Source organism: Labrus bergylta, chromosome 3 (assembly GCF_963930695.1).
Source record: "Labrus bergylta chromosome 3, fLabBer1.1, whole genome shotgun sequence".
NCBI classification, from domain to species: Eukaryota; Metazoa; Chordata; class Actinopteri; order Labriformes; family Labridae; genus Labrus; species Labrus bergylta.
In genome coordinates, this window is record NC_089197.1 from 18,231,623 (window position 1) to 18,256,103 (window position 24,481).

Below are 24,481 nucleotides of genomic sequence, written 5' to 3' on the forward strand. Positions count from 1 at the left end.
TAATGTTTCTTCATGTCAAGTTCATTCTAATTAAATCATTTAGACAATGAAAAGAGTTTGATTGTTTCGTAGCTCTGTAATGTCTCATGTGAAGTTTCCTGTGTTTCCACAAAAGACAGGAAACCAAATCAATTGATTGTAACCTTGGAAAACAATAGATTTCTCTTCTTGGTCAGAACATTTTTTTTTTTTTAAACAAAAACATTTTCAAATATTTTTGTAGACAGCTAAACCAAATATATACATATTATATATATATATATATATATATGTACTGTATACTGTATGTATACTGTATGTAAAATGTCTAGCCTTTTTTTCTCATCTTGATACAGGAATTTGACATAATTGGGGCACCAGTTGAGTAGTGGTTGGTGCGTGCGACCCATGTTTGGAGGGTGTGGTTTTCCAGGCGAGCAACCCAGGTTCAAATCCTCCTGATTTCTCGCTCTATCCACTCTCCTATTTCTATATAAAAGGCACAAAATGGAATAAATTTCACATAATTTATCTATAAATATTGACTAGACTGCAATGAAGAAACACAAATAAATGCGAAAAATGTTTAGATAAATATGTATTTTGTTAGAGTGAAGTAACCATCACTGCACTTTAAATCTAAAATTGTAACAGACACCTGTGTTCACACACGCACGCACGCACGCACACACACTCACACAGTCATTGTCTTTGAAACTCAAACTGCCAATGCGAATATTGTACTTGACAATACGAGTGTAATTAATGTAGTTGGCAGGAGGCTTCAACTTTTTTGCCTTCAGTTAATTCTGCAGTTTCCTGTTGAAGACTCTTCTCCACCTGATGATGAGCGACTGATTCCTGCTGTTCTCATAAATAACACTCAGCTCTCCTGGACGACATCCAAACCGACTTCCTATCAGCAACAGAACCAGAAACCTCCTGCCTTGGCAAACAGCTGGGCCAGATTCATCATTTTCTATTGCTCCCTCTCCCAATCACAATCTTTTTTTTGCTGCTTCACCCCATTAGCCTCTGCTGCACCCTGCATTTAGTTCAAGGATTATCAATCAATGAGATCTCTCTCCATCACATTGTCACGCTGCAGTGTTTTCCTGTAAGATGATGGAAATCCACAAATACTGAATATCTAAATGACATCATCTGTTATGGTGCTTCTGGGATGTATAAATCCAGTTTTTCAGAAGTCAAAATGATGTTGTTATAATAGCACACTTTATGTAGGGAGAAAAACGTATAGCAGACATGAATTTAGCACTATAAATAAATGTATATTCTTTTATTCTAATCATATAGTTATTTTGGAAGTACTATTCAGGTCTGTGACAGGTATATTTATTTATGTATCCTATGTGAAATAATTATTTTAAGAATACATATATTTATGATTGAGAGCAAACCTGAGGAAGCCAGTATACAAAATGCGTTGTCAGCTCTTATGTCCTATATGCATTAAACTTTAAACTCAACTGTAAAATCGTGGTGTGCGCTGGATTACTCTGGTCTTGACAGCTGTCTGTTTCTACTCTAGATGCACCCTTTGTGAGTAGCATGGCTGTGCACAGGGCACCCATCGATCCTCAATATTTACTGTATAATTTCAATCAGGAGAGACTTAAGTAAGAGATTACAATTATTTATTTAACAGTTAAGGAAAATATAAATGTGCAATGTCTTTGGCGATTATACTCCATTGTGATGGCTTCATGCACTCAGAGGGGTAGCGAGGCTGGCAGCAGGATAGGATACCTCCTTATGGAGTCTAGACACTGGTGGTGGAGGTGATAGAAGGATGCAGGATGTGATGAGGAGTGGGTTTCTGAGGCTGGATCTGAACTCTGCTGAGCTGGTGACTGGGACGGAGGACGGTCGCAGCGATCGTACTGAAATGACAAACTGACTGTGGAAGAGCGAAAACAGATTTTACAATTTGACAGCTGCAGGATGATTGGTTGAGAGAGGTTGTGGCAGAGTCAGGTTGGATAACACCCAAAATCAGCTGATCACAATAGCAGGGAGATGGTGGAAGTGGTAGAGAACACCACACACTAATGGATTCATTGACCAACAACCAGAGTCTCCACTCTCAAAACTCTTAATCTCGCGGGGCCAAGCGCAATTTAAGAGTTAACAAACATGACGGTCAAACCAAATGTGGCTTGCTGTTAGCTGGTACATCCATTACGGTAAACTTTTTGGTCCAACTCCTTCCCTTGTCAGTTCGATTGTGGTTTGTTTTACAGGTCATGTTGTAAAAACAATTGTGTTGTTGCCACAAATCAACAAGTTGGTCCTGAATTCATGACATCCATCCAACTTTATGCTTCGCGTTTGCTGTTGTCTGGATGGTTTGTTGCGCTTCCTGCTTCAGTCAGCCTGCTTTGGCCACATGACAATTCACAGAGTCCGTGCTCGGCTGCTCTCGGTGTTCTTCCTACACAACAGGATTTCTAAGCGTAAATATTGAACACGTTTAATGTTTACGATTTCAAATCGGTTTCACAATCGTCTTCCGAGCAGATCAGGGAGGTTAAAATCACTCGACACACCTCACAACACGGCAACATCAGGAAGGAAAGGGGGGCTATCTTGTAGTGTGTACCCTTGTTATATGTGACCTGCAATGTCGGAAGTCCATTCACTATAAATAAAATGACAAATATCTGTTGGTCCTTTTTAAAGGTAGAAAAAAAGTGTACTTTTAAGTTAACAAATCTAACTCATTTTTTGTTTTGTTTATGTAACATTACCATTCTCTGAGTCATCTAAATAGATTTTAAAAAAGGAGTCTCAGAGCTTGAATCTTTGTTAAAGAGAGAAATATCACCTGAAACGTTGTTTAACTTACAAAAGTGAATCATTTTATTTGCATTTATGGGTCGCCCTTTAAGTAGAGAAAATGACAATTAGACCTTTAGAGGCACCAATGTTCCCCCAGCTTATGGAAAGCAATTATGACGTTGTCGTTGTGGCTCTCACACTGAAGACAGAAATAATGGATTTCACTGATTAATTAAGGTGCAGAAAACTTAATTGCTTGAGTGCTTCCTTTCAGACGCGTCCTTTGAAAGAAGTTGTCTCTTTTCATTGCAAATGGACTGGTGTGAAGAGTCACACATTGATTAAAAATAATGAAAGATGTTGCACATTCAAAGGCACTGAAATAAAGACACCCAGGCTATGATTATAAAGTGAGTCTTGTAGATATTTTGTTTGACTCCTTAAACATTAAGATCTCAATCTCTATTCAGGCTTGTCGATATACAGATGCAGAAGACAAAGATAAGACCATGTCTAGTCAGAAGGTTTCCAGCGTCTTCTGTGCAAACAGGTGTTCTGCAAAAATAAAGCAAATAGAAGAAGTTTTACTTAGCATCCAGAGCTCTGTCCAGGGTCCTGATGTGTTCCCCGGTGTTCAGCAGGTGTTCAGCTCATTGACAGTTTTCCTCCAGAGAGTTGGCCTGTATGAATGAGCCACAGCTGAAGGATCAGAGTGAGTAGCCTGAAATTAACTGGATATTGATTCAGTGCACAGCAGTCCCCAAGACAGCGATTTGAAGGTGCAGCATACAGATAGTTTGTCTGCAAACTGCTCTGAGCTCGGACTACTCAATGGGTTAGAGTGTCTTTACTTGGTCACAGAGCTGGGGGATTTCTGTCCACTGAAGAGGCCACCTGCAAAACTACAATGAAAGGAAATACACTAACACCCTACTGGCAGTGCTAGAACACATACATTTTATGTATTTATCTTGTAGTAAATATGAGGGGAGTAAGAACTCAGGGATGGAAACTGCACACAATAAATGCAACAATGGCGTCCAGCTGGAAGTGAATCAGGATTGCATGTGATGGGAAACACTGGAATTCTGAAAACACCAAGCCTCCCAACTATAGCATGCCTAATGTCTGTCTTAGTTAGATTGAAGTCACTGAAGCGCTTGTTTAACAGCATCCTGCGAAATTTTCTGCAAACATTTTCTGTTTACATTTACTGCCTCTTACCGAAACACATTTGATGCATCCTTGATGGCTAACAAACATCTTGTGTGCATTTACCCTCTCTGGAAGAATTTGTGAAGCTGCATTTAAAAAAATCAATTAAACACCTATTGTTTGCATATGTATGTGTGCCTTCTCGTATTCCCTACCTCACCTGCCAATTTGTTATATTTCCAAGCTCATCACTGACACCAATTATGGAAAAAAAAAAATTGGCAGCAACAAAAAAGTGTTTGCATGTGCATGATTGCGAGTGTGTGCAGATGATTTACCAATGTAGGACAAGAAAAAGGTGGCTCCATTGTCCTAGGAGCGGTTTCAAAGAAAACATTAAAAGTTATTTATTGGAAAAGGAGAAAGGAGACTGATTTGGAGCATGTCGACTCTTTCTGGTGAATATGCATGATTTCATCAGCTACCCTTTAAATAACAATATGTTTCTTTCTCAATCAATGCCAAGGTCGTTTCACAGTGAAATTTGCAAAGAAGCATCATAATCTCTTAACTCCATCTTTAATAACAGGCTGCTGAGCAGTGCTTGTTCAGGCTGATGACAGCTTAGACTAGCAACCTGCTGGCACAAACTCAGAGTACAACTGATCTTAAAGCAATTTGTAATTTTAAAACCAATGAACGACTTGAATAAACGAGTTTGCATTACATGTTATTTTGATTCTTTCTTTTAACACAATACTTGAGAAAAATAACATTGCCATTCGTTGTATATAACCGCTACAATGTAACATTACAAACTGTCTCCAAAAAGTGGTAATTGGGTTGTGGGTGAGCGGACTATCATGGATGAGTTGTGCAGTGACAGCAGCCATTAAGTTGTGTACAGAGAGCAGCAGGCTGGCTGTAGGCCTCCAGGGAGATCTGTCAGAGCCTTTTAGTGCAAAAGGAGAAGAGTGATGGAGCACCCCACCCTCATGTATCTCCCACTCAATGAGCAGCCAGACCACTTAAAGAATACCAATGATTGGCAGCCTCAAATCTACCAACAGCTTATTGTGCTGCTAAAATGTATGAATAATACATCGCTGGGAAAGGCTACGTTTCAGTGTCTTAAAGTGAGCCAATGTATCAATCGCAACTGTACACACCTTTGAGGTTAATACATATTCTGTTGATATTGCTTTTATAGTGATTCTTATAGATCTGAGGTTTGTCTGTGTAATTGGCAGCTTTTGTCTGAGGCTGGTGCAATAAAGTGGCAGATTGAGCAGCTAGATTTGCAGTAAGGGGAGGTAGGCACTAAGGTTGCACTATAAGGTTATTAGACTACATACATTTTAGAAAAAACTAAAGCCACAGTCTGTACATGGGATTCCTGCTCCACAGATCGGGTTAAACCAGTGTCCCTATCCCCAGAAAAAAGCTTGGAGTATTTCTTTATTGTTCCAAATTCAGGCTGCAACACGTGTAAACTCTGAATCAGTATCCCCAAGTTGTCAGAAATGGTTGTCTCAATGCAGTTACAGCTGCTGTGTCTCACCTTACACCATGTGGCAGCAACCTCATTTGTAGGTTTTACATCTCCCCATATTGAATGATGCATCATTTTTCCCAACCAATATGACTAACACACTCACCTTGCTGTAAGCCAGCCCTCTCTCTCCTGATGACAGGAGGTTTGGCCTATTGGAGATTTCTGTGTTCATTGCGTTACTCCATTGCACATTTCCAGTAAATCATGTTGAGTATAAGCTAAAGAGATCATAGTGGGAGGTGAGAAAAACATAAAAAACTAAAGATGTAGCCTTCATGTATGTTGTGCCTGACTAACTATTTGAATACAAAGCAGCAGCACAGCGCTCACAGGTGATTAGTATGCTGGTATTATCCATACTCTTAAGGTCATTAGAACAGATAAACACATGCAGCACATTTCCAGAATGCTTAATGCCGAATTGTCTGCTTTCTCTCCGGGCAGAGACAGCTGTGAAATGTTCCTCAACAGGCCCAAGTCTCATAATATTTCCATTTAAATGCCAGGACAAAGAATACCAAACTGCAGTGTTATTCAGAAAGATGAGCAGGCTTTGGGCTGACAAGATTAGCTTCTTTATCCTCTGCCTCCTACTTCACTCTCTATGTCATGGTGCTTCAATAAGCCTTTCCTCGAGCTTTTTCCAGAGACATACTAAACTGTGGATTCTGTTCAGCACCCTGAGGCGACATCAGAGCCAATCTCTCTCCGAATGTGTGACATCAAACAAGTTAAACCATTTAGAAGCATAACAGCAGAGCTCAAATTATCTGAATGTGATCTTCTACACAACAGGTTACAACCTAACGAGAATCTGATGGATCTATCGCAGAATGCTCGCAGTGCTTGGAGATGCACTCATGTCAGAGTCAGATTTAACATTTTGTGACACCTGAATAAATTACTGCTTATGGGGAGAAGTATAAATATAAATAGAATGAAGCAATTGAGGCTTCACATGAATTTACATGACATGTAATCTGCCCCCAACATGGAAAGCACTTTGAAAATATGCAGATGACTTAATGACATGCATATATGTGCTAAATCTTTTGGAGTCACACAAGTAAAATCCTGTCTCTCCATCCTACTTCTGAACCACGTGGTATGTATGTTTCACTTCCACATATATCTTGAATTTCTTTTTCGACAATGAATACAAATAACTCCAAAGTAAGAGAAGTCACTCAGACACCAGAATACCCAGCAATGATCTGAACGATTTTGACTCATGTCTACTATGTTGTCTACTATGTTGTCTACTATGTTGTTAAGGGCCACTGAAAAAACTGCCTATCTCAGATATTTTCAGGTAAACAGTTCTATCAAGAAGCCTAATTTAAAACCGAATGATGTACAGTTTGTCAAATGCTTTACAATACCATCTTTTAACTCTGAAGTCAACATGTTCAAATGCAAGGAATCATAGCAACTACTTAACAAGATGGAGTGTCAAGAATAGCACTGTTGGTTACAAAGGATTGTCTTGTGTGAACATGGCAGCCACACTGCACTACTTAGAGTTGTTTTCAGGTTATGAATGAAATAATGGTTTGGGTTGAATGAGTACTTTGCAAAGGCCATTTGGATAATGATTATATTGTTGTTAAGGTCAGAAGAGCCTCACTTACATGGTTACATTAATACATGCTGCTGTGAAAATGTTTCCATACTGCTCTCAAGAAAAAAAAAACGGTTGACAAAAACCTATCTTCTGTGTTGATGTTTGTTTACCTATCCATCAACCCCAATGTCAGCTGACCTCACCTTTAGCCCTCGTCATGATTGCTGTATGTCTGCTAGAGGTCCCTTTGGACCTCTCTTGGTTTTGGGTAAACTACTGAAAGACTGACACTACATCTCTCCTTGAAAGGTCAGGCTCTTAAGAGAGGTAACATGTACTGTATACTGTGTGGTGAGTGTAAAGGCCACTAGAAAGCAAAAAGGTTCTGGAATTTTTTTTTTGCCTTGAATTTTTTCATGTTTGGAGATAGCATGTTCTCCCCTGTGCTTGTGGGTTTCTTTATAAATCATTGATAGTTTCTTGATTTGCAATTGGTAAGCCAAGTCATGTGCCCTGTTTCGCTTTTTATTAGAATTCATGTTGGGATAATCTTGAGGCAGGTTTGACCTGAGGCATGTTCATTGGCATACATGACATATATCCGCAGCTCAAGGCCTTCCGACTAGAATTTAGAATGAATTGCTGCTGAATTAACAATTTTTTCTAAAATGCTTATGCTTAGTCTTAAAATAAATGTTAACTGTGATTCCTCTTGTTGAAGGAGCCTACAAATGGGACACAGACCAATTCAAACCATGCACTGCAAATATTACGGTTGTGTTGGTTTTGCATTGAAATAAATACAGCTTGTAGTGTTCTTCACTTTCATTAAATGCTAATGATCATTTACCTGAAAGAAAGAACGTATTAAGATTGCAAGATCTAGATTTTTCATATAATGTTCCTTTACCATCCCCCCCTCCTGTATATGGAGTTTGACCCTGTTTCATTTAAGAGAAGTTCTATACCTGGACGGCTGTGCAAGATGGGATGTTTTATTTTTGGTGGAATGGCTTGCCTCACGGCTTATCAGGATGATAACTTCACATCTATAAGTACAAAAATCACCTGATATTCGTTACTGCCCTGTCCTAGGATATCGGCCCTTTCGAACCCTGTCTTTACAGGGGAGCGGACCACACACCAGCTCCTCTGACCTGCCAAATATTTGGCTTTCAAGAAATTACTAAAAAAAGAGAAAAGTGGGGTTTTCACAATTTTCAATTTACTCAAGCTCCAGTGCAGGAGGAAGTCACAGCATGTGTTCATTTCCTTGATCCCCATCACTGTTTGCACCATTACATCTGAGGACAAGTCAATAACGTGTGCTGACCTCCTGTCAGTCTCAAGCACACAGTCAGATTAGCTGGAGAGGCCCTGAACAATACAATAATGCTTGAAGACTGTCGTCTGTTAACATGTCCCTCTGGTAACAAGTTAGTATATTTTAGATGAATAATCACAGAGCACTTGGTTGTAGAGAAATGTCAGTCTCATTTAAATGTAATACCTTCAATCCAAATGTATCTGCACCACAACTAAGCGTCAAACTCCAGAGCTGAATAAGAAGACACATGCCAGTAAAAAATGTTCTTTAAGATCTCTCTACAAATCAAAAAAATCCTATTATAAATCAATTTAGAAGGGCAAGGCTCTGACTGATCGCTCTGCAGTGCAGGGTGACAGTTTGAAATCATATCAGAAGTCTGATGATTAAATATAGGTGGGCGATATAGCCTCAGATGCATATTCCAATTTTGTGTGTTTTTTTTTTTTTTTTTGCCTTTTCCCCATAAAATCATCATGGTATTATAGTATTAAAAGGGAGTATATGAACAACAGCCTCTGTACATGTGGCGCGTAACACCACTAGGCCACCAGAGCTATACGACCTTACCTTCACCAAGCTCTCTGGCATCCTCTTCCATTCACTTGTCATGACACGCCCCCTTTATTTGCTAAATATTTGAGCTAAATTTATTCAGCACACCGACCACTGACTTTTGACACAAAAATTGGATGGCTTAAACCCAAAATTGAGGCTTTAAAATGGCAGTCAATGGTTAATACCACAATGGCAAATTTATATGCTACAATACTTTCTTACTAAGTATATATTCTATTTGTTTCTGGGCAGATAGCAAACACTGAGTTTCAAAGATTTTGCTTTTCCTTCAATTCAGCCGCTGCTTTCCACAGGTTGATATGAGCAGTGATATCTTTTCATACACATGTAAGAGCTATTATTTGAACTAAACTCAATTAAGCTGTAAAGCTGTAGACTTGAACAACCTGTAGTTGGTTCAGAGCAGCCTCACGTTGAAAACCCATCCATCCATGCATTATGGATGTTATTTAATTTCTAAATGAAAAGATTGATTGGTGGAGGCATAGGGAGAAGGACAGTTCATTTATTAAATTCAGGTGGTGATAGGTACATGCCGTTTTTTACTTCTAGGACGGTCTTTGTATCCCAAAACCAATTATTGCCGCCAATCTATGTAAAGTTCAATCTGAGTTTGAGTCTATTCATTTCGCTAAACAAATTTGTGTTTGGCAACTGATGATTATCTCCTGGCTGACATTTAGTAGCTGGCTACAGCATTTGATTAGTAATGCCATATTTGACACAAGAGGTCAAGCATTTGCATGACAGGGTTTGACAAGCGTTGGTTCCTTTAACCCTTTTAGCCCAAAACACTCAAATCTGTCTACACGCAGTGGTCCAACAGCTTTTAGTCCCAGAACTGCCATTCTGCTCCTCTGCCTCCACACATATCATCACAAATTGTTTTCCTGTCTCCCACACAGCTATGAAGCTGGAAGTGTAAAAGTTGAAAATAATTATTTGACCTCTGTTATGTTATGTTTGATAATTAAAGGTCAATGCACAAGGGAAAAACCTGCCAAATTATATTAACAAAAAGACTTCCGTTGAGTTTATGAACATTCAGTCATGTTTATGACTACAAACCATGTTAAATATTGTTAGAAAAAATAATACATGAATTAATAATTGGGGATTATCATTCCTTTTGACAGGTTAACAACAAAAACATAATTATAAATTTAATTTTAACATTACATAAACGGCAAAAAGAGTCACATTTTAACTTTAGTTGTACATTTTTTACAACTCACTTTTTACATATTCATAATCATCAAATGATTGGTAACCTTGGTGTAATCTTTGATCAAACCCTCTCCTTCCACCAACACATCAAACACAACGTCACTTCCAGCCTAGACTACTGCAACAGTCTCATCTACGGTTCATCATCCAAAACAATCGGAAAACTACAACATATCCAAAACTCTGCTGCTCGTCTTCTCACACTCTCGCACCCGTGACCACATCAGCCCAGTCCTTCATAACCTCCACTGGCTCCCAATCCCTCATTGATCAACTTCAAACTCCTCATTATGACCTATAAAGCCCTCCATAACCTGGCTCCACCCCCCTACCTGTCCGAGCTCCTCCACTGGCACACGCCCATCCTTACTCTCAGGGCTGCTGATGCAAACCTCCTTCTCCATTGCCACTCCCACCCTATGGAACTCACTCCAAAAAACATCAGAGACTCCCCCTCACTCACTTCCTTCAAGAATCCCAAAACTCACCTCTTCAACATTGTCAACAACCACAAAATTCCTCCTTCTCTCTGCGTTGTTTTGTTTTCGCTGTTTTTGTTGTTATTCTTTGAGTATTTATAAAAGTCTAATTTATAATAATAATAATTATTATTATTATTATTATTATCAATAATATTATTAATATTACAGGGTTTCTGTCAACAGCTACTGAAACTGAGAAACATGAATAATACAGTAAAAAGTGAAAACGCATTATTTCCTAAGATAATTTAATTTGACCATGTAAGACAGCCTGCACTGAGGAAGATGCAGCGCACTGTATGTTGTGAAGATGTGCAAACTTACAGGTAACTTCACATCCTTATACTGGAAATTATTCAGTGCCGATAGTAAAACTGTCATACCTTCAGGCCCACCTGTTTAAAAGGCATGGATCTACTACTTTCCCTCAGTTCCTTTGATGCCTGCATAACTTCTGCCATTTTCATATCTATATCTGCCTCAGAGGTCTTTACGGTAAAAAATGCATTTTAGTGAACATAACTTAAAAGAAGAAATCAATTATTGATTCCACTCCACATGAGAGCCGTGATTCTGGAGAGGATAGACCACAGGCATCGGATCTTAATCAAGTGTCGGGAGAGATGCAGAGATGCCATCTGGTGGTCCAATTTCAGCCAAGCTGTTAAGAGAAATGTGTTCTCTCTGCAAGAGGCACAGGCCCTGAGAGCCCTGTGAGCCTCTCATCACAGCACCAGAGGCTGCACTTCCACCGTAAAGGACGGCAAGCTGCTTTGGTGACTGAAAAACTTGTCCAGAGTTCAAGTCGCATCTGTTTCATACGTTTTCTGGTTTAGTTTGCCATGCAAATTATGTGTGGCTCAAAAGCCATCAGACAAGCTCCCACTGAGACTGAGATTGGGGCCTTTTTTTTTTGACAGTTTGATTTCTTTTCTTGCGTTATGGGTCAACTAAAACCTTCTCTGGTTCTAACTTTATGTGCTTGTCTGACTGGTGTCAATCTCATGTTTTCCATTTCATAACTATGTAAGCCTAAACAAAAAAGTGTTCCAATAAAAGTGGTTGTCAAGTGAGTCCCACCATCAAGCTCAGTGTTCAGCCAAAGAGAATACAAAACAACACTGAGTGGTATAATCACTTTCAGTCAGTCTGAAACATCATAGCCAATACCCTGAAATTTTCTCATTCACAGCAATTGGAAAGAGAAAATTGTTGACAGCCGTACTGCAAAAGAAGGTAGAAGCCAAGAAAAAGAAGCAATATGGTGGTTTCAGAACTGGTTCTACACTTTAGACACTTATACAAACACAGAGTAATAATAGGTACATTATAATGACCATAACTGGTTTACACTATCTGTTTTTACAACCTATATCATTGACCTAGACCTAAAATAATTTCCTTATAACTGTGTATTCTGTGTCAGATGTTAAGTCATCTCCTGTTTTATGCCGTTTCCGAACCAAATCTCAAGCATTTGATTTAAATTCCTCTCCAACTCTACCCTCTCTTCACACTTGTTCAATTTCACATGAACATATTAAATAGTTTTGCAGAAGCTAAAAGATGTTATGACTTCTCACATTTTTGTTTCTGTCTTCTTTTTTTTTCCTGAAACCTCACATAAGTGTGTACACAAGTTAGTGTTGTAGCACTCAAAATCAGACTTGGTCTAAAGACCAGTCTCGAGACCACTTTTTGAAGGTCTCGGTCATGTCTCGGAATTGAAAGCATAATTATTCGGTCTTGTCTCTGTCTCAGACTGGGCGGACTCCAGATTTTAAAACCAGACTGGTCAAGACAACCACTGATAGGCTATTTGTCAATGTCATTACTGTAATTAGAAGTAAAACGCCCATTACTAAAAGAATAAATAACTTCATTTTATTCATAATTTGATTTGTATCCCCCGGTCACCTTCCTGATGTTACGTTCTAAGTGAGTGACACGCCCCAATGATGATTCTTCAGGGATATTTATGGTCTTGGTCTTGTCTCAGTCTAGCCCTGCCTTGGTCTTGACTCAGTCTCGATCCCTAAATGTCTCGGTCTTGTTTCGGTCTTTGAGCACTCTGGTCTCAGTATTCATGAGAGCAACCCATCCGAGTACTTTGCCCAAACAATGCCGGCCCTGCCCCTTTCTTAAAAGTCTTAAAAAACGAAAACCGTACTTTAAAACTGTAAGTATGAGCCTAAATCTGATGACCAGTGACGTAAAAATTTAAAATATGACATTTCTGAACAGAGATCGGCATCATAATGGTATAAAATTAACCGTGAAAGTGAGTGTCTGTTTAATCTCTCGCCGTCAAACTGCTCAAACGAGTCATCAGAGGAAACTGACTTTAAACACCTGATGAGTAATTATTAACCGTGTTACCTGAGAGGGATCTTTATTTTTAAATAATATTTATTTGTAATAGTTTCTAACAGTGTTCATAGCTGTACGCTGTACAGACGTTTAGTTTAGAGAAAAGGGGACATAAACTCTGAGTTATAAGCTGATTTAAAAAAGAATAACACATGTAAAGTCACCTGGATGATATTAAAACCTTTTGTATTCATACATTAGTGTAAATAATGATGTGTGGGGCGAGACGAGGTGTTACATTGAGCTAGCAAACTTTTTATTTTGACATTTATTTTTCAGTAAGAGGATTTGGTGTAGTGTTCCTTCATTTAGAGACATTTTCACCAACATATTTATGCAACGTGACAGTTAAAACGTGATGAATACGTTAGTGAATGAATGTGTGAAGAATCTGTTAAGACTTCTCTTCTGTCATGGAGCGATCGCTGCCTTAAAGCTAGCAGGAACATGACAGCGGTCCCACAATTTACCACTTTAATCCTCTCTAGTTTCAGTCCAAACACACACAGAGCTCTTCTGATACCCTCCTTTGTCATTTATAAATGAAAACCCGATACTAAATTGTGTTTTAAAAATAGTTTGAAGTACAAAAAGCTACGCAATCGCGTTTAATTGCACTGTTACCCGTGTTTTCTAATCTACCGCCGATACATTCTCAGGGCTTTGTTTTCACCCAAACGGGGGCGTGGTCACTCTGGCGAGCCGGAAGTGACGTTCGACTGCTCTCATGAATGTCTTGGTCTTGATTAGTGCTGTCTTGACTACAACACTAACACAAAGTGTACACATAAGGTACTATTGTGTTGTAAAAATAAATTTAAATCCGCTCGTTATATTGGACGAGGCAGATACTATGTTTGTATGCAACACATGTTAGTATTATTGTTTGTGAGTTAGCTACAGTTAGCTATCGTCTGACAGCATCTCTCCCAGAGGCAGAGGCAGATCTAGTTGTGTTTCTGTACTCAGGGACACTTGAGTTGATGAGTAGAATTATGCTCCATAGAGTCCTCGCAGATTGCACACTCCTCTATTGTAATTTCCTTGAAAAGCGTGACCTGAGCACGCCAGGTTGCTGTCCTGGGGTGGCAGGCTGCTGTTTTGCTGATGAGTTACTTTACAGTGCTCACACTGAGCTATTGCCCTCACTTTACCTCTGTGTTGGGAGCGCTCTGTTCAGCTCCCTCATACACCGAAGCATCTGTGAATGAGAGGTTCAGGCCCACATCCAGAATGCATTCTGTTACAGGCAGAGAGAGAAGAAACCCAAACATTCAGTCTGCATGTATTATCTCATAAACATGAACAGTTTATGGGGTTTATAGCTTTATTGCCCAATGCGTGTTTAATGGGCATATTGATGTTTCTGAATATCCCCCAAACCTCCTACACAGCAGAACATGTTTGGCTGGTTTTCAAATGCTGCTTCAGTGTATCATGTGTAGACCTGATTGAGATTAAAGACATGTGTATACAGGGAAGCATTAGCATTTAAACATCTATAAACACAACACAAAAAATGCCCACGTTCAACTCGAAGAAAGATTAGCTTAAATTGTATGTATTTTTTGTGTGTAAAACTTTCCATCCAGACAAACACTGCTCTAAAATGAAATATGTCTGTGTGTGTTTCGACAATGCTTGGATAGTAAACTCACTTATGAGACATTGCAAACAGAGAAAAAGAAGGTGAAGAAAATCACAGACTAAAAATATAGCTTTTCTAGTTAGGAAGACGTAAATCAGGCCGACAGAAATGCACACAAAATATTATTATGCTGCCAAACTGTTAGAGAACTCTGAAGGAGTGGTGAGGTTTTGAAAACAAAACTTTGTCAACTTGTTATTTAACACAAAGTTTCCTTTTACCCTGAAAAACAATTATGCCAAACAATTCAATGTGTGTTACAAATGCCCAAGTAACCATCAACTCAAAACCACTTAGCAGTAGAAGAAAATCTTAATGTTTGGGTAAAAGGGTTGTTAAGTACTCAATTACAATTGGATGACACACTTTTGAAAAAAAGATACTTTCTGAAAAGGGTGTTTCAAAGCAAAATGTGTGAATTTACAACTCTGACAACTTAGTGAACCAGATTCTGGAATTGAAAATTAAACGTATTTGTCTTAGGTGGACATGTCTTTCCAACAGTATTTTCTAAGTCCAAGCTTTATACATGGCTTTTCGTGTCTTCCCATTGTCCATCTGATACTGGATGATAGGGGTGGGAATTTTTTTCCCCCAAAATCGAGATTTTAAATAGATTCATAACTTCCAAAAATCAATTGAAGATTTCTTTCCCCTGCTAAGTGCTAATGCTAGCTCTTTCACTCAATAGAATGCCAAATGCAGCAGCAACAAATTCAGCCAGTCTCACAGATGACTGGAGTAGATCCTGAAGTCCTGATGTACTAAATCAAAAATAGACTTTGAATCCAAGGATCCATGGATCCAGAATCATTTTGAATCAAAAATAAATTCTGAATCGAATTGTGACCCCAAGAATCGAAATCGAATCGAAACGTGAGACACCCAAAGATTCCCACCCTACTGGACGACTTCTAAATAATGTAGATTGCATTTTGACTATAGCTCAAGTCAAGATCCCTTCATGGATTATCTTTGCAGTTCTACTTGTTTGAAGAAATCCACTCCGTTGTGTAGGACTTCATATCATGCAAATGTTGTTTGAGGGTGCATTGCATTGAGGACTGTAGCCTCTCTATGGGGCTCCTGCTCTACAGATTAAGCTAAACTGGCAAGCGCTTCCATGTTGTTTTAGAAGCCCACTTTGTGTAATGATACGTTTGAACTTTTATTTGAACAATACACTGTAGACACTGTTTTGTGTGTGTTGATGTGTTTCTTACAGTGCTATCCAGCTTGTCTTCAACAATGGATATTAGCTGAGACACATCAAATACTGTGTATTAAAATACTCTCTAAAAAGAGTATTTGTTTCTTTATGAAATCAACTTTTTTCTAAGTGCTCTACTGTTAACTCAGATTAACTCTATGTAAAAATCTGTAAGCATTACCTGATGGGCTTCAAACCTTCAATGATGTGGATGATTTAGCACATACTGTGTAAAATGGTGTATCAACAATCCATTACAGTACTGCATTGAGATTGCTCCCATCAGGCCTGCTGGTATTTTAACAGAGTCAGTGGCGTGTTAATTAAAAATTCCATCTGCTTAGGAGACTCTGCCTTTTCTCTGTGAGGGAAAACAGCCTTTCAGTGATATCCTCTGTGTAATCTCACAATGGGATGCAAGACAGGGCTCAATCAATTTAACCCGTGATGTGCTGTGAGAAGTGACAGGATGAGCTTTGATGATTAGATGTGTTGGTTTTCATCAATAACATCACTCAGGGTATTTTTCTTTGTAACAGATCTATCTACTATGAAGAAAACAAATTCTCACCTGCATGGTTTGTTACTTTTAACACACTGACTGAAAAGACAGGCAGGGGGAGGTAAGGATGCTAAGGATGGTGATGCACTCATATAAAACATACTCTTATCCGGTGACGACTTTCAGACACAGAGGCTGGCCCCCCTTCATAAAGCTCACCAAAGGCTCAGTGATACAACACCTACTCACAAACACTTGAAGTGCTTATGTGTCATAATAACGGGGTATAGTTGCAGCATCTTTCTCAACAGGAAAGCAGCTGAACATCAGGATAATCCTTCATCCAACGCTCTGATCTGTGCTTCTACAAGATACTGACAGTGTGCACAAACAAGTCTCACATCGACAGGAGAAAAAGTCTTAAAGGGAAACCCTCCTCCTTACGTGAAAGTTTTGGGCTGTGGGATAACAGAGAGGCTGGGAATGGTCAAGGCATGTTTTTGTATGACTTAAAATCTGCTTTATAGCACCCTATGAAGTTAGTGAAAAAATATAAATTAATCATTTGCACATGCATGCAGCAGACCTGGAACAATGTAAGAATAAATAAGGAGCCATGTGTACGGCTTTCTGTATGTCCAAAACACCCCTCACTTTTACTTTTTACAGCTTGTTAAAGGTAAAATATGTAGAATTTTAATACAATGTTCACATTCAGATATATAAATTAATTAAACACTGCTATGATATTTTTTTTGTTTTGTTGAGTACTTACATTACCTCAAATATTTCCAACAGTTATCAAAGCCAGAGAAATACGTTATTTTATAGTTGTAACAGGATGTATTGATGAGCCGCCATGAAAGGCAAGAAATGTTTATCGTTGCCAATTAAACAACGGATGTTACGTCAAAGACCACTGCATAAGGAAGCGGGAGCTGCTACTGAAAGCTGCTGTACTGTTGCTGTATGTCCTGCTGTGGTAAAAACTTTATGTAAAGTAATAATAATAATAATACATTTTATTTAAAGGCGCCTTTCAAAACTCTCAAGGTCACCTTCCAGAGCAGAGATAAAAAACAACAAAGTAACAACACAATGATGAAATTAACATTAAAAAACACAAATGTACAGGATGTAAAGGAGTTATGAGAACGGGTGGAGAATGATCAGACTGAATATGCCAGTTTAAAAAGATGTGTTTTGAGATGAGATTTGAAAATGGAGAGAGTGTCGATATTACGGATTTGTGGTGGGAGGGAGTTCCAGAGGTGGGGGGCAGAGCGGCTGAAGGCCCTGGACCCCATGGTGGACAGGCGGGCGGTGCAGTGAGTTGAATGGAAGAAGAAGACCTGAGAGTGCGGGTAGGTATGTTGATGTGCAGGAGTTCAGAGATGTAAAGTGGAGCGAGGTTGTGGATGGCCTTGAAGGTGAGAAGCAGAATTTTGAAGGTGATGCAATGTTTAACCGGGAGCCAATGAAGCTGCTGTAGGACAGGGGTGATGTGATTAACAGAGGGCGTTCTGGTGATGATGCGAGCGGCAGAATTCTGGACCAGTTGAAGTTTGTGGATGGACTTGAGAGGGAGACCAAAGAGAAGGGAGTTGTAGTAGTCAATGCGGGATGTAACCAGGGTGTTGACGAGGATGGCAGTACTGCTGGGAGTGAGGGACGGACGGAGGTGATTAATGTTACATAGCTGGAAATAAGCAGACCGGGTGACATTATTGTTGTGAGCTTGGAATGATAGTGTGCTGTCAAGGATGACACCCAGACTCTTAACCTGAGGGGAAGGGGAAACTGAGGAGTGGTCAATAGCCAGAGAAAAACTGTCAAGTTTGGAGATTGTTGATTTGGTGCCGATGAGGAGAAGCTTGGTTTTGTCATTGTTTAATTTGAGGAAGTTGAAGGTGAACCAGGATTTGATTTCTTGCAGGCAATCAGTCAGGGAAGTGGGCGGGAGGGAGGAGGTGGGTTTGGTGGACAGATAGAGCTGGGTGTCATCCGCATAGCAATGGAACTGGATGTTATACTTACGGAAGATATGGCCAAGAGGGGGCCCAGGACAGAACCCTGAGGAACACCGGTGGTGACTGGAAATGGTTGGGATTTGAAGGTTCCGAGTTGAGTGAACTGAGTACGACCAGAGAGATAGGATGAAAACCAGTGCAAGGTGATTCCGATGGAGGCAAGTCTGTCAAGGAGTGTGTGATGGGAGATGGTGTCGAAGGCTGCACTTAGATCAAGGAGGATGAGGATGGTTAGAAGTCCGGAATCAGCTGCCATGAGGAGGTCGTTGGTGATTTTTACCAGTGCTGTCTCTGTGCTATGGAGGGGGCGGAAACCAGACTGGAACTGTTCATAGAGGTTATTGTCAGACAAATGAGTGTGAACCTGAGATGCAACTGTTTTTTCAAGAATTTTGGATAGGAAGGGTAGATTAGAGATAGGACGGAAGTTATTGAAGTCATTTGGGTCTGCAGCAGGTTTCTTAAGTATAGGGGTTATTGAAGCTGACTTGAAAGAAATGGGAACAAGACCAGAGGTGAGGGAGGAATGTATGATGACCATTATTAGGGAAGACAGAGGGGGTAGGCAAGCTCTTACTAGGACAGTATAAAGTATACTTGGATACATCGTCGGTAAACATATTCTCTTCCTCAGGTCGGTTTCACCCATTCTTCTTTACTACGATCAACACGGAGTTCGTTTTCAGCAGAGAGTTGGGGGAGTAGCAGAGAGAATCATTCCGATGATTCCCCGCCAGCCTTGATGACGTCATCTTTTGCTATTGTTTTGATTGAGAGCCCCCTGGCGGCGGAGTACTATCAAAATCCTGGACGCTGTTGTTATCAAGATCAAGTCATGCACCTGCAGGTTCGGCTTTTTGTTTTGGCAGAATTTATGAAGTATCAGTTACAGTATGGTTGATTTTTGTTATAGTGAAGTCATTCATAGGATATGCATTAATTTAGGGAATACAGTGTGTTGTACAGTGGGTCTTGTCTTTCTCCAGAACTTAATGGATGTCTCTGTGAATTTGAAGTCTCAGTATAAAGTTTTCCTCCTTGGAGTCATGATACCAAATTGTGGAAATGTTTTTTTGTTCCCACTCTTTTGTCATCAAGACAACGTGACCATCATTTAGCAAGTAATGTCTCATCCTGAGTTGCAATCAGGAAATCAGCCCGATAAATGCAAGTCACATAATTCAGAGCAATGTGTGGATGAATATTCATGAGCAGCTCCTTTAATGAATGTAAATGTATTCCATGCTGAAAAGGTGACAGTGTGAAAACTGACACCAAACAATACAAATGCAACAGCTGCAAACAACAGCAGATTGTGTAAAACTTAATATAAAGATACATTCGAATAGACTGACGGACTCACTGACTGACAGGCAGACTGACAGTGAGAAGGATAAATCTTTATTGTAAGATCTCAGACTCCCCTCTTCTGTTTCCATATAATGTTGATGTGCTTCGGGCCTGTTGAGAGAAATGAGAGGTCAAGTATGGATGATGATTGGTGAGAAAAGTGAAGGCAGACAAATGTTCCATATTGAGCCAGTCTGTGGGCTCAATGTTTAATTTAATGCAAGGTAAGCAGAATGCTGCTCCTCTTCTCTATACTGGACTCTTGTTGAATGCTGTCAGCTTTTTCTGTGCACATGTGTTTAAATTGTTTCAGTTGGAGAGCCTATTTAAGGGGACATATTACAATGTCTCAAATCAGTAAGACAAGATTAAAGTTATGTTGTGATGTAAAACAAAAACGTGTTGGCAGCTTTGTGTGATTTCATCAGCTAGCTTAGTGGTTGTAAATGAACAACGGCTGGAGAGAAAGAAGGTGTGAATCTCAAAGTTGATATTGTTTACACTTACCGCAGATAATTATCATGTCAGTCTGGGACACTTACTGTCGATCATGAAGCTACAGCAGCACCTTTTACATTATCAGGCAGGAATGAGTAATTATTACCTGAAATAGACAACAGCGCAGTTGATATTGAGAATCTTAAAGCATCAGCAAGAGCATGTCAATATGCCATGTGAACTGAACTCTGTCAAGAAAACAAGCTACTGCCTGCATATGAGTGTTGTTAGATAATATATATAGGCAATAAAATGTTGTTTTTGGCACCATCCAAGTAATTCCCTGAGAGAGGGACCCTTTAATTATTGTTCTAATGTTCTGATCTAATAACATGTCAAGCAATGCTGCAATGCACCAACAAACCAGTAAACAAATAAACAAGGATGTATAAAAACTAACTATTTAGGGAACTTAAAAAGTCTATTTTGCAAAGGATTTAGTAAGAAGTAAATGGCTTTGACAAATTTAGACCTCAAGAATACAAGCGATGCGAATGGTAATTAACAGCGACTGTCAACAACATTTTGTTGAAAACTCAGCAGGGTCTTTATATAAAGGCACGGAGTTTTTAATTATGACTTAAAACAAGTTACAATATTAACCAGAATTTTAGATATTTAAAAATGCCATTACCACAGAAAGCAGGACAATATGAGTAAACATAGTTAGGAGCTAAAAGTGATCATAATCATGGGGCTGTTTGCCAGAGCTGACAGTGTCAGACATTATTCAGCTCAAAATCACAGTGTTTGAAAAATAAACAGAACATTACTCAGTGTTAGCCTGCTAATGAAGTGTTATCCATATACGCACAAAAACAATGAGGAATCTAAACATGGCGCCGATTTTATTCCATGAAAGCTGCTCAGTCAGTGACTACACAAAAAGACAAGCCAGCATGAGCGTCTACAACACTTTCACATTGACAGCACTGAGTCCTCTGGTGGATGAGTAGAAGAGGAAACTGAAGCACACTGCTTGTTTGTTGAATTCATTTGATCAGTTGCAAGGACAAACATTTCACAATAATATGTGACTTTATCAGAGTATAAGTAACATTAATGCAGCATGTTTTTTTCTGGTCTTGGATTTGTTTATCATATTACAATATCCTCTGATATGTGCAATGCTATATGGAACTTATTTAGTGCAATAACATGTTCAACATTATGTGCACTGATAGGCTTTTTCTATTTAACTATGAATGTTCAGACAACATTCGTAACAATTGCAGCTCTGTTTTGGTTCCTCAACTATTTTGATTTATTTTGAGTTAATTGTGCACTGATTGCTCGTTTTTGGCAATCCTTGCTCTTTGCTGCTGTAACACTGTAAATGCCTCCGTTGCGGGATAAATTAAGGTTAGCTTATCTAATCTCATCTTGTTTAAGTGATTTAGAATTTACATCTTTAACGAATTTGCAAATTTTTCTCAGTGAAAATGATTAAGGTCGTTGCAGTGTTTCCCCTTTGACCACCAAGCCTTAATACAAACACGCTCTCCAAAATGCCTCAGACATAGCTTAAGCACGTCTGCATCTGCAATAAAATGTCTTCTTAATCAGTCTCACTCCAGCAGGAAGAAAGAACCCTCCATTAAATTAATGTGAGACAAGAGTTTCCTCAGAGCATAAAGACAGATATTTTGTTTCAGAGCATATTAGTGTTTAATTTGTGAGGTGCAAATTAAACCTGTTCAAAACAGGTAGCGCTCATTATCACTCAGCTAATACAACCACTACGATGACGGATGAATGCAGCAACAATTGGCTTTTAAGGTGATTAAGTGAGCCTGTTTCCGCAAAACAACAGTTTACTTTCTGCTAAATTTTTTACAACTATCATACAAATACTTTTGAGGCAGAATGTTATTTTGTTGCAGATACAATTGCAGCAAAAAATACAATTAACTTTCAATCCAAGAGCCACCAAGTAATAGGTTTTCATTTATTGTCAGAGAAAGTGGGATATTGTATAGAGGGTTTACAAAGGATGCTATTCTCCATGCTCAACGGTGAAAATTGAAGTTTTGTGGAAAAATGCATTTGTTCAAACACTGAATTAATTAAGTGTATTTTTTAAGAATATAAAGAAGTTTTACTCTGGTGATGCATTTGAAATCAGCACAGGGAACCGTTATCCATTCATGTTTCAAATCTCACCAGCACTTATCTGTGCTTTTATGTTGAAACATGGCTTTGGGGAGAAATAATTTTTTTCGTGGATCCATGTGTTTTACACCACTTATCTGAATTTGCAGATCAGGCTTTAGTGTCTGGTTTTACATGCCATGCAAGCAGTGAGTGTTTACTGTATAATGTGCCACCTGTAGGAAACACTCCTGCTGTGGACACACATTAACACATCCACTATCTTTTAAAGATTTTTATTTCCAGGCTTTTTTTGCTTATATTTGAGAGACAGGACAGCGGATAGAGTAGGACATTGGTGAGAAAGAATGGGGAATGACATGCGAGAAAGGAGTCGAAGGTCGGAGTCGAAACTCAGGGCGTCCGCTTTGAGAACTTTAGCCTCTGCACATGGATAGTGGGACCATACACTTGGCCAACTGGCTCCTCTACCTATAAACATATTTAAAGGTAAATGGTACAGGACATTACTATAAGTTATTGCTCACAATTCCCTCATGTTTCTATTCTTTTATATTCTATGTTCACTGTCAAGGCTATTTAAGAACCATGTGGGAAGGTGGTTAGGTGGTTAGGTGTTTTTTTTGCCTTTATTTGATTGCAAAACTTGATAGAGAATGTGTGATGTGTGGGGAGAGCGAGTGTAGGGAAGACATGCACCAAAAAGCAATGGGCTGAGAGGTCGAACTATGACCAGTGAGACAAGGACCAGTGACTCTGGTCTCTGATTGTATGGTGCACAGCCTGCTCTAACAAACGGAGATAAACCAGCAGCCCAAACTGAGGTGTTTTAAATGTGTTCATGTTTTTCGGGCAACAAAGCATTTTGTTTTGAGGTGAGGAAAAGATGGTGGTCACAGGTTAACAAGTACACTTTTCTTGTTCTGTACCTCAGCAAAATATGTGCAGCAATTAAGTGCGAGCAGATTTCCATATGGGGCAAATAAAGTGTATTTGATTCAATCGAGATCGTATCGTATCATATCGTGCCGTATCATCAATGACTACCCTGACTTTATCCAGAAGCTTCAACATAGAGCCTGTAGAGCCTCAACATAACATCTAAAAATTATCATTTAGTTGCCACAAGGACATATATCAGGACAAAGGACAAAGAATCAACATTTTGCAGCCTATTTAAATTATTCAAGTATCTTTACTTGCTGTGCTGACAAAAAAGCTTGATCCATACAAAATTTGTTTTTTACCTAAAAATATTTTTGGATGCAAAGTTCTACAATTCACTTAGCAGACCTTTTTATCCAAAGCGATGTACATCAGACAAAATGAATATAACACAAGGAAGGATCTAGAAGTATGGAAACAGCGTCAGTTAGTGCAAACGAACACATTTTAAGCCCGATTGGACACAGTTACTGACAGACAGTACACAGAGGCGAAGCCCAACATTGACGGCTATTCTTCAGAGTTCTAATCAGCATCAAAACCATCCTAAATATTGTCATCGAAATGATAAAAAAAAAATCATTATCATCATCTAGATCTTCCTCGTCATCATCAATAATATCATAAAGTTTGTGGTTGTTCATAAAAGATGGGTCTTTAGCTTTTTCTTAAAGGACTGCAGATCGAATATTGTCATTCCTTCCACGACTAGGGGGCGACAGAAGAGAAGAGTCTAGTTAGAAACTTAGGGACTTGTTGTGAAGGTTGGATCAGACGCCTTTCATTGGCAGAGCGTAGTGGGCGGGACGGAGTGTAGACCTGGATGAGAGAGTTTAGTTAAGGAGGAGCCGATTTGTCCCTTATAAATTCTGTATAATGTACAAAGCTATTTTTTTCCAAGGCATTGGTGTATATCCCTTAAACACTACTGTACACCATGGGATCTCTACCCATGGTTTAATCATCATCAGTGAGAATCTTCAAATGTGATGATTGAAGTGATAGTCTTACAATCAGACTCAAGTTTTGTTCCATTTTCATTATACAGTCTATAATTGTGTTTTTTATAGGAGGATTTTGCCTCAACATATCAGTAGTGAGTGTATCTGTCAAACCGACATCATATTCAGGCATCATGAAAGCTGC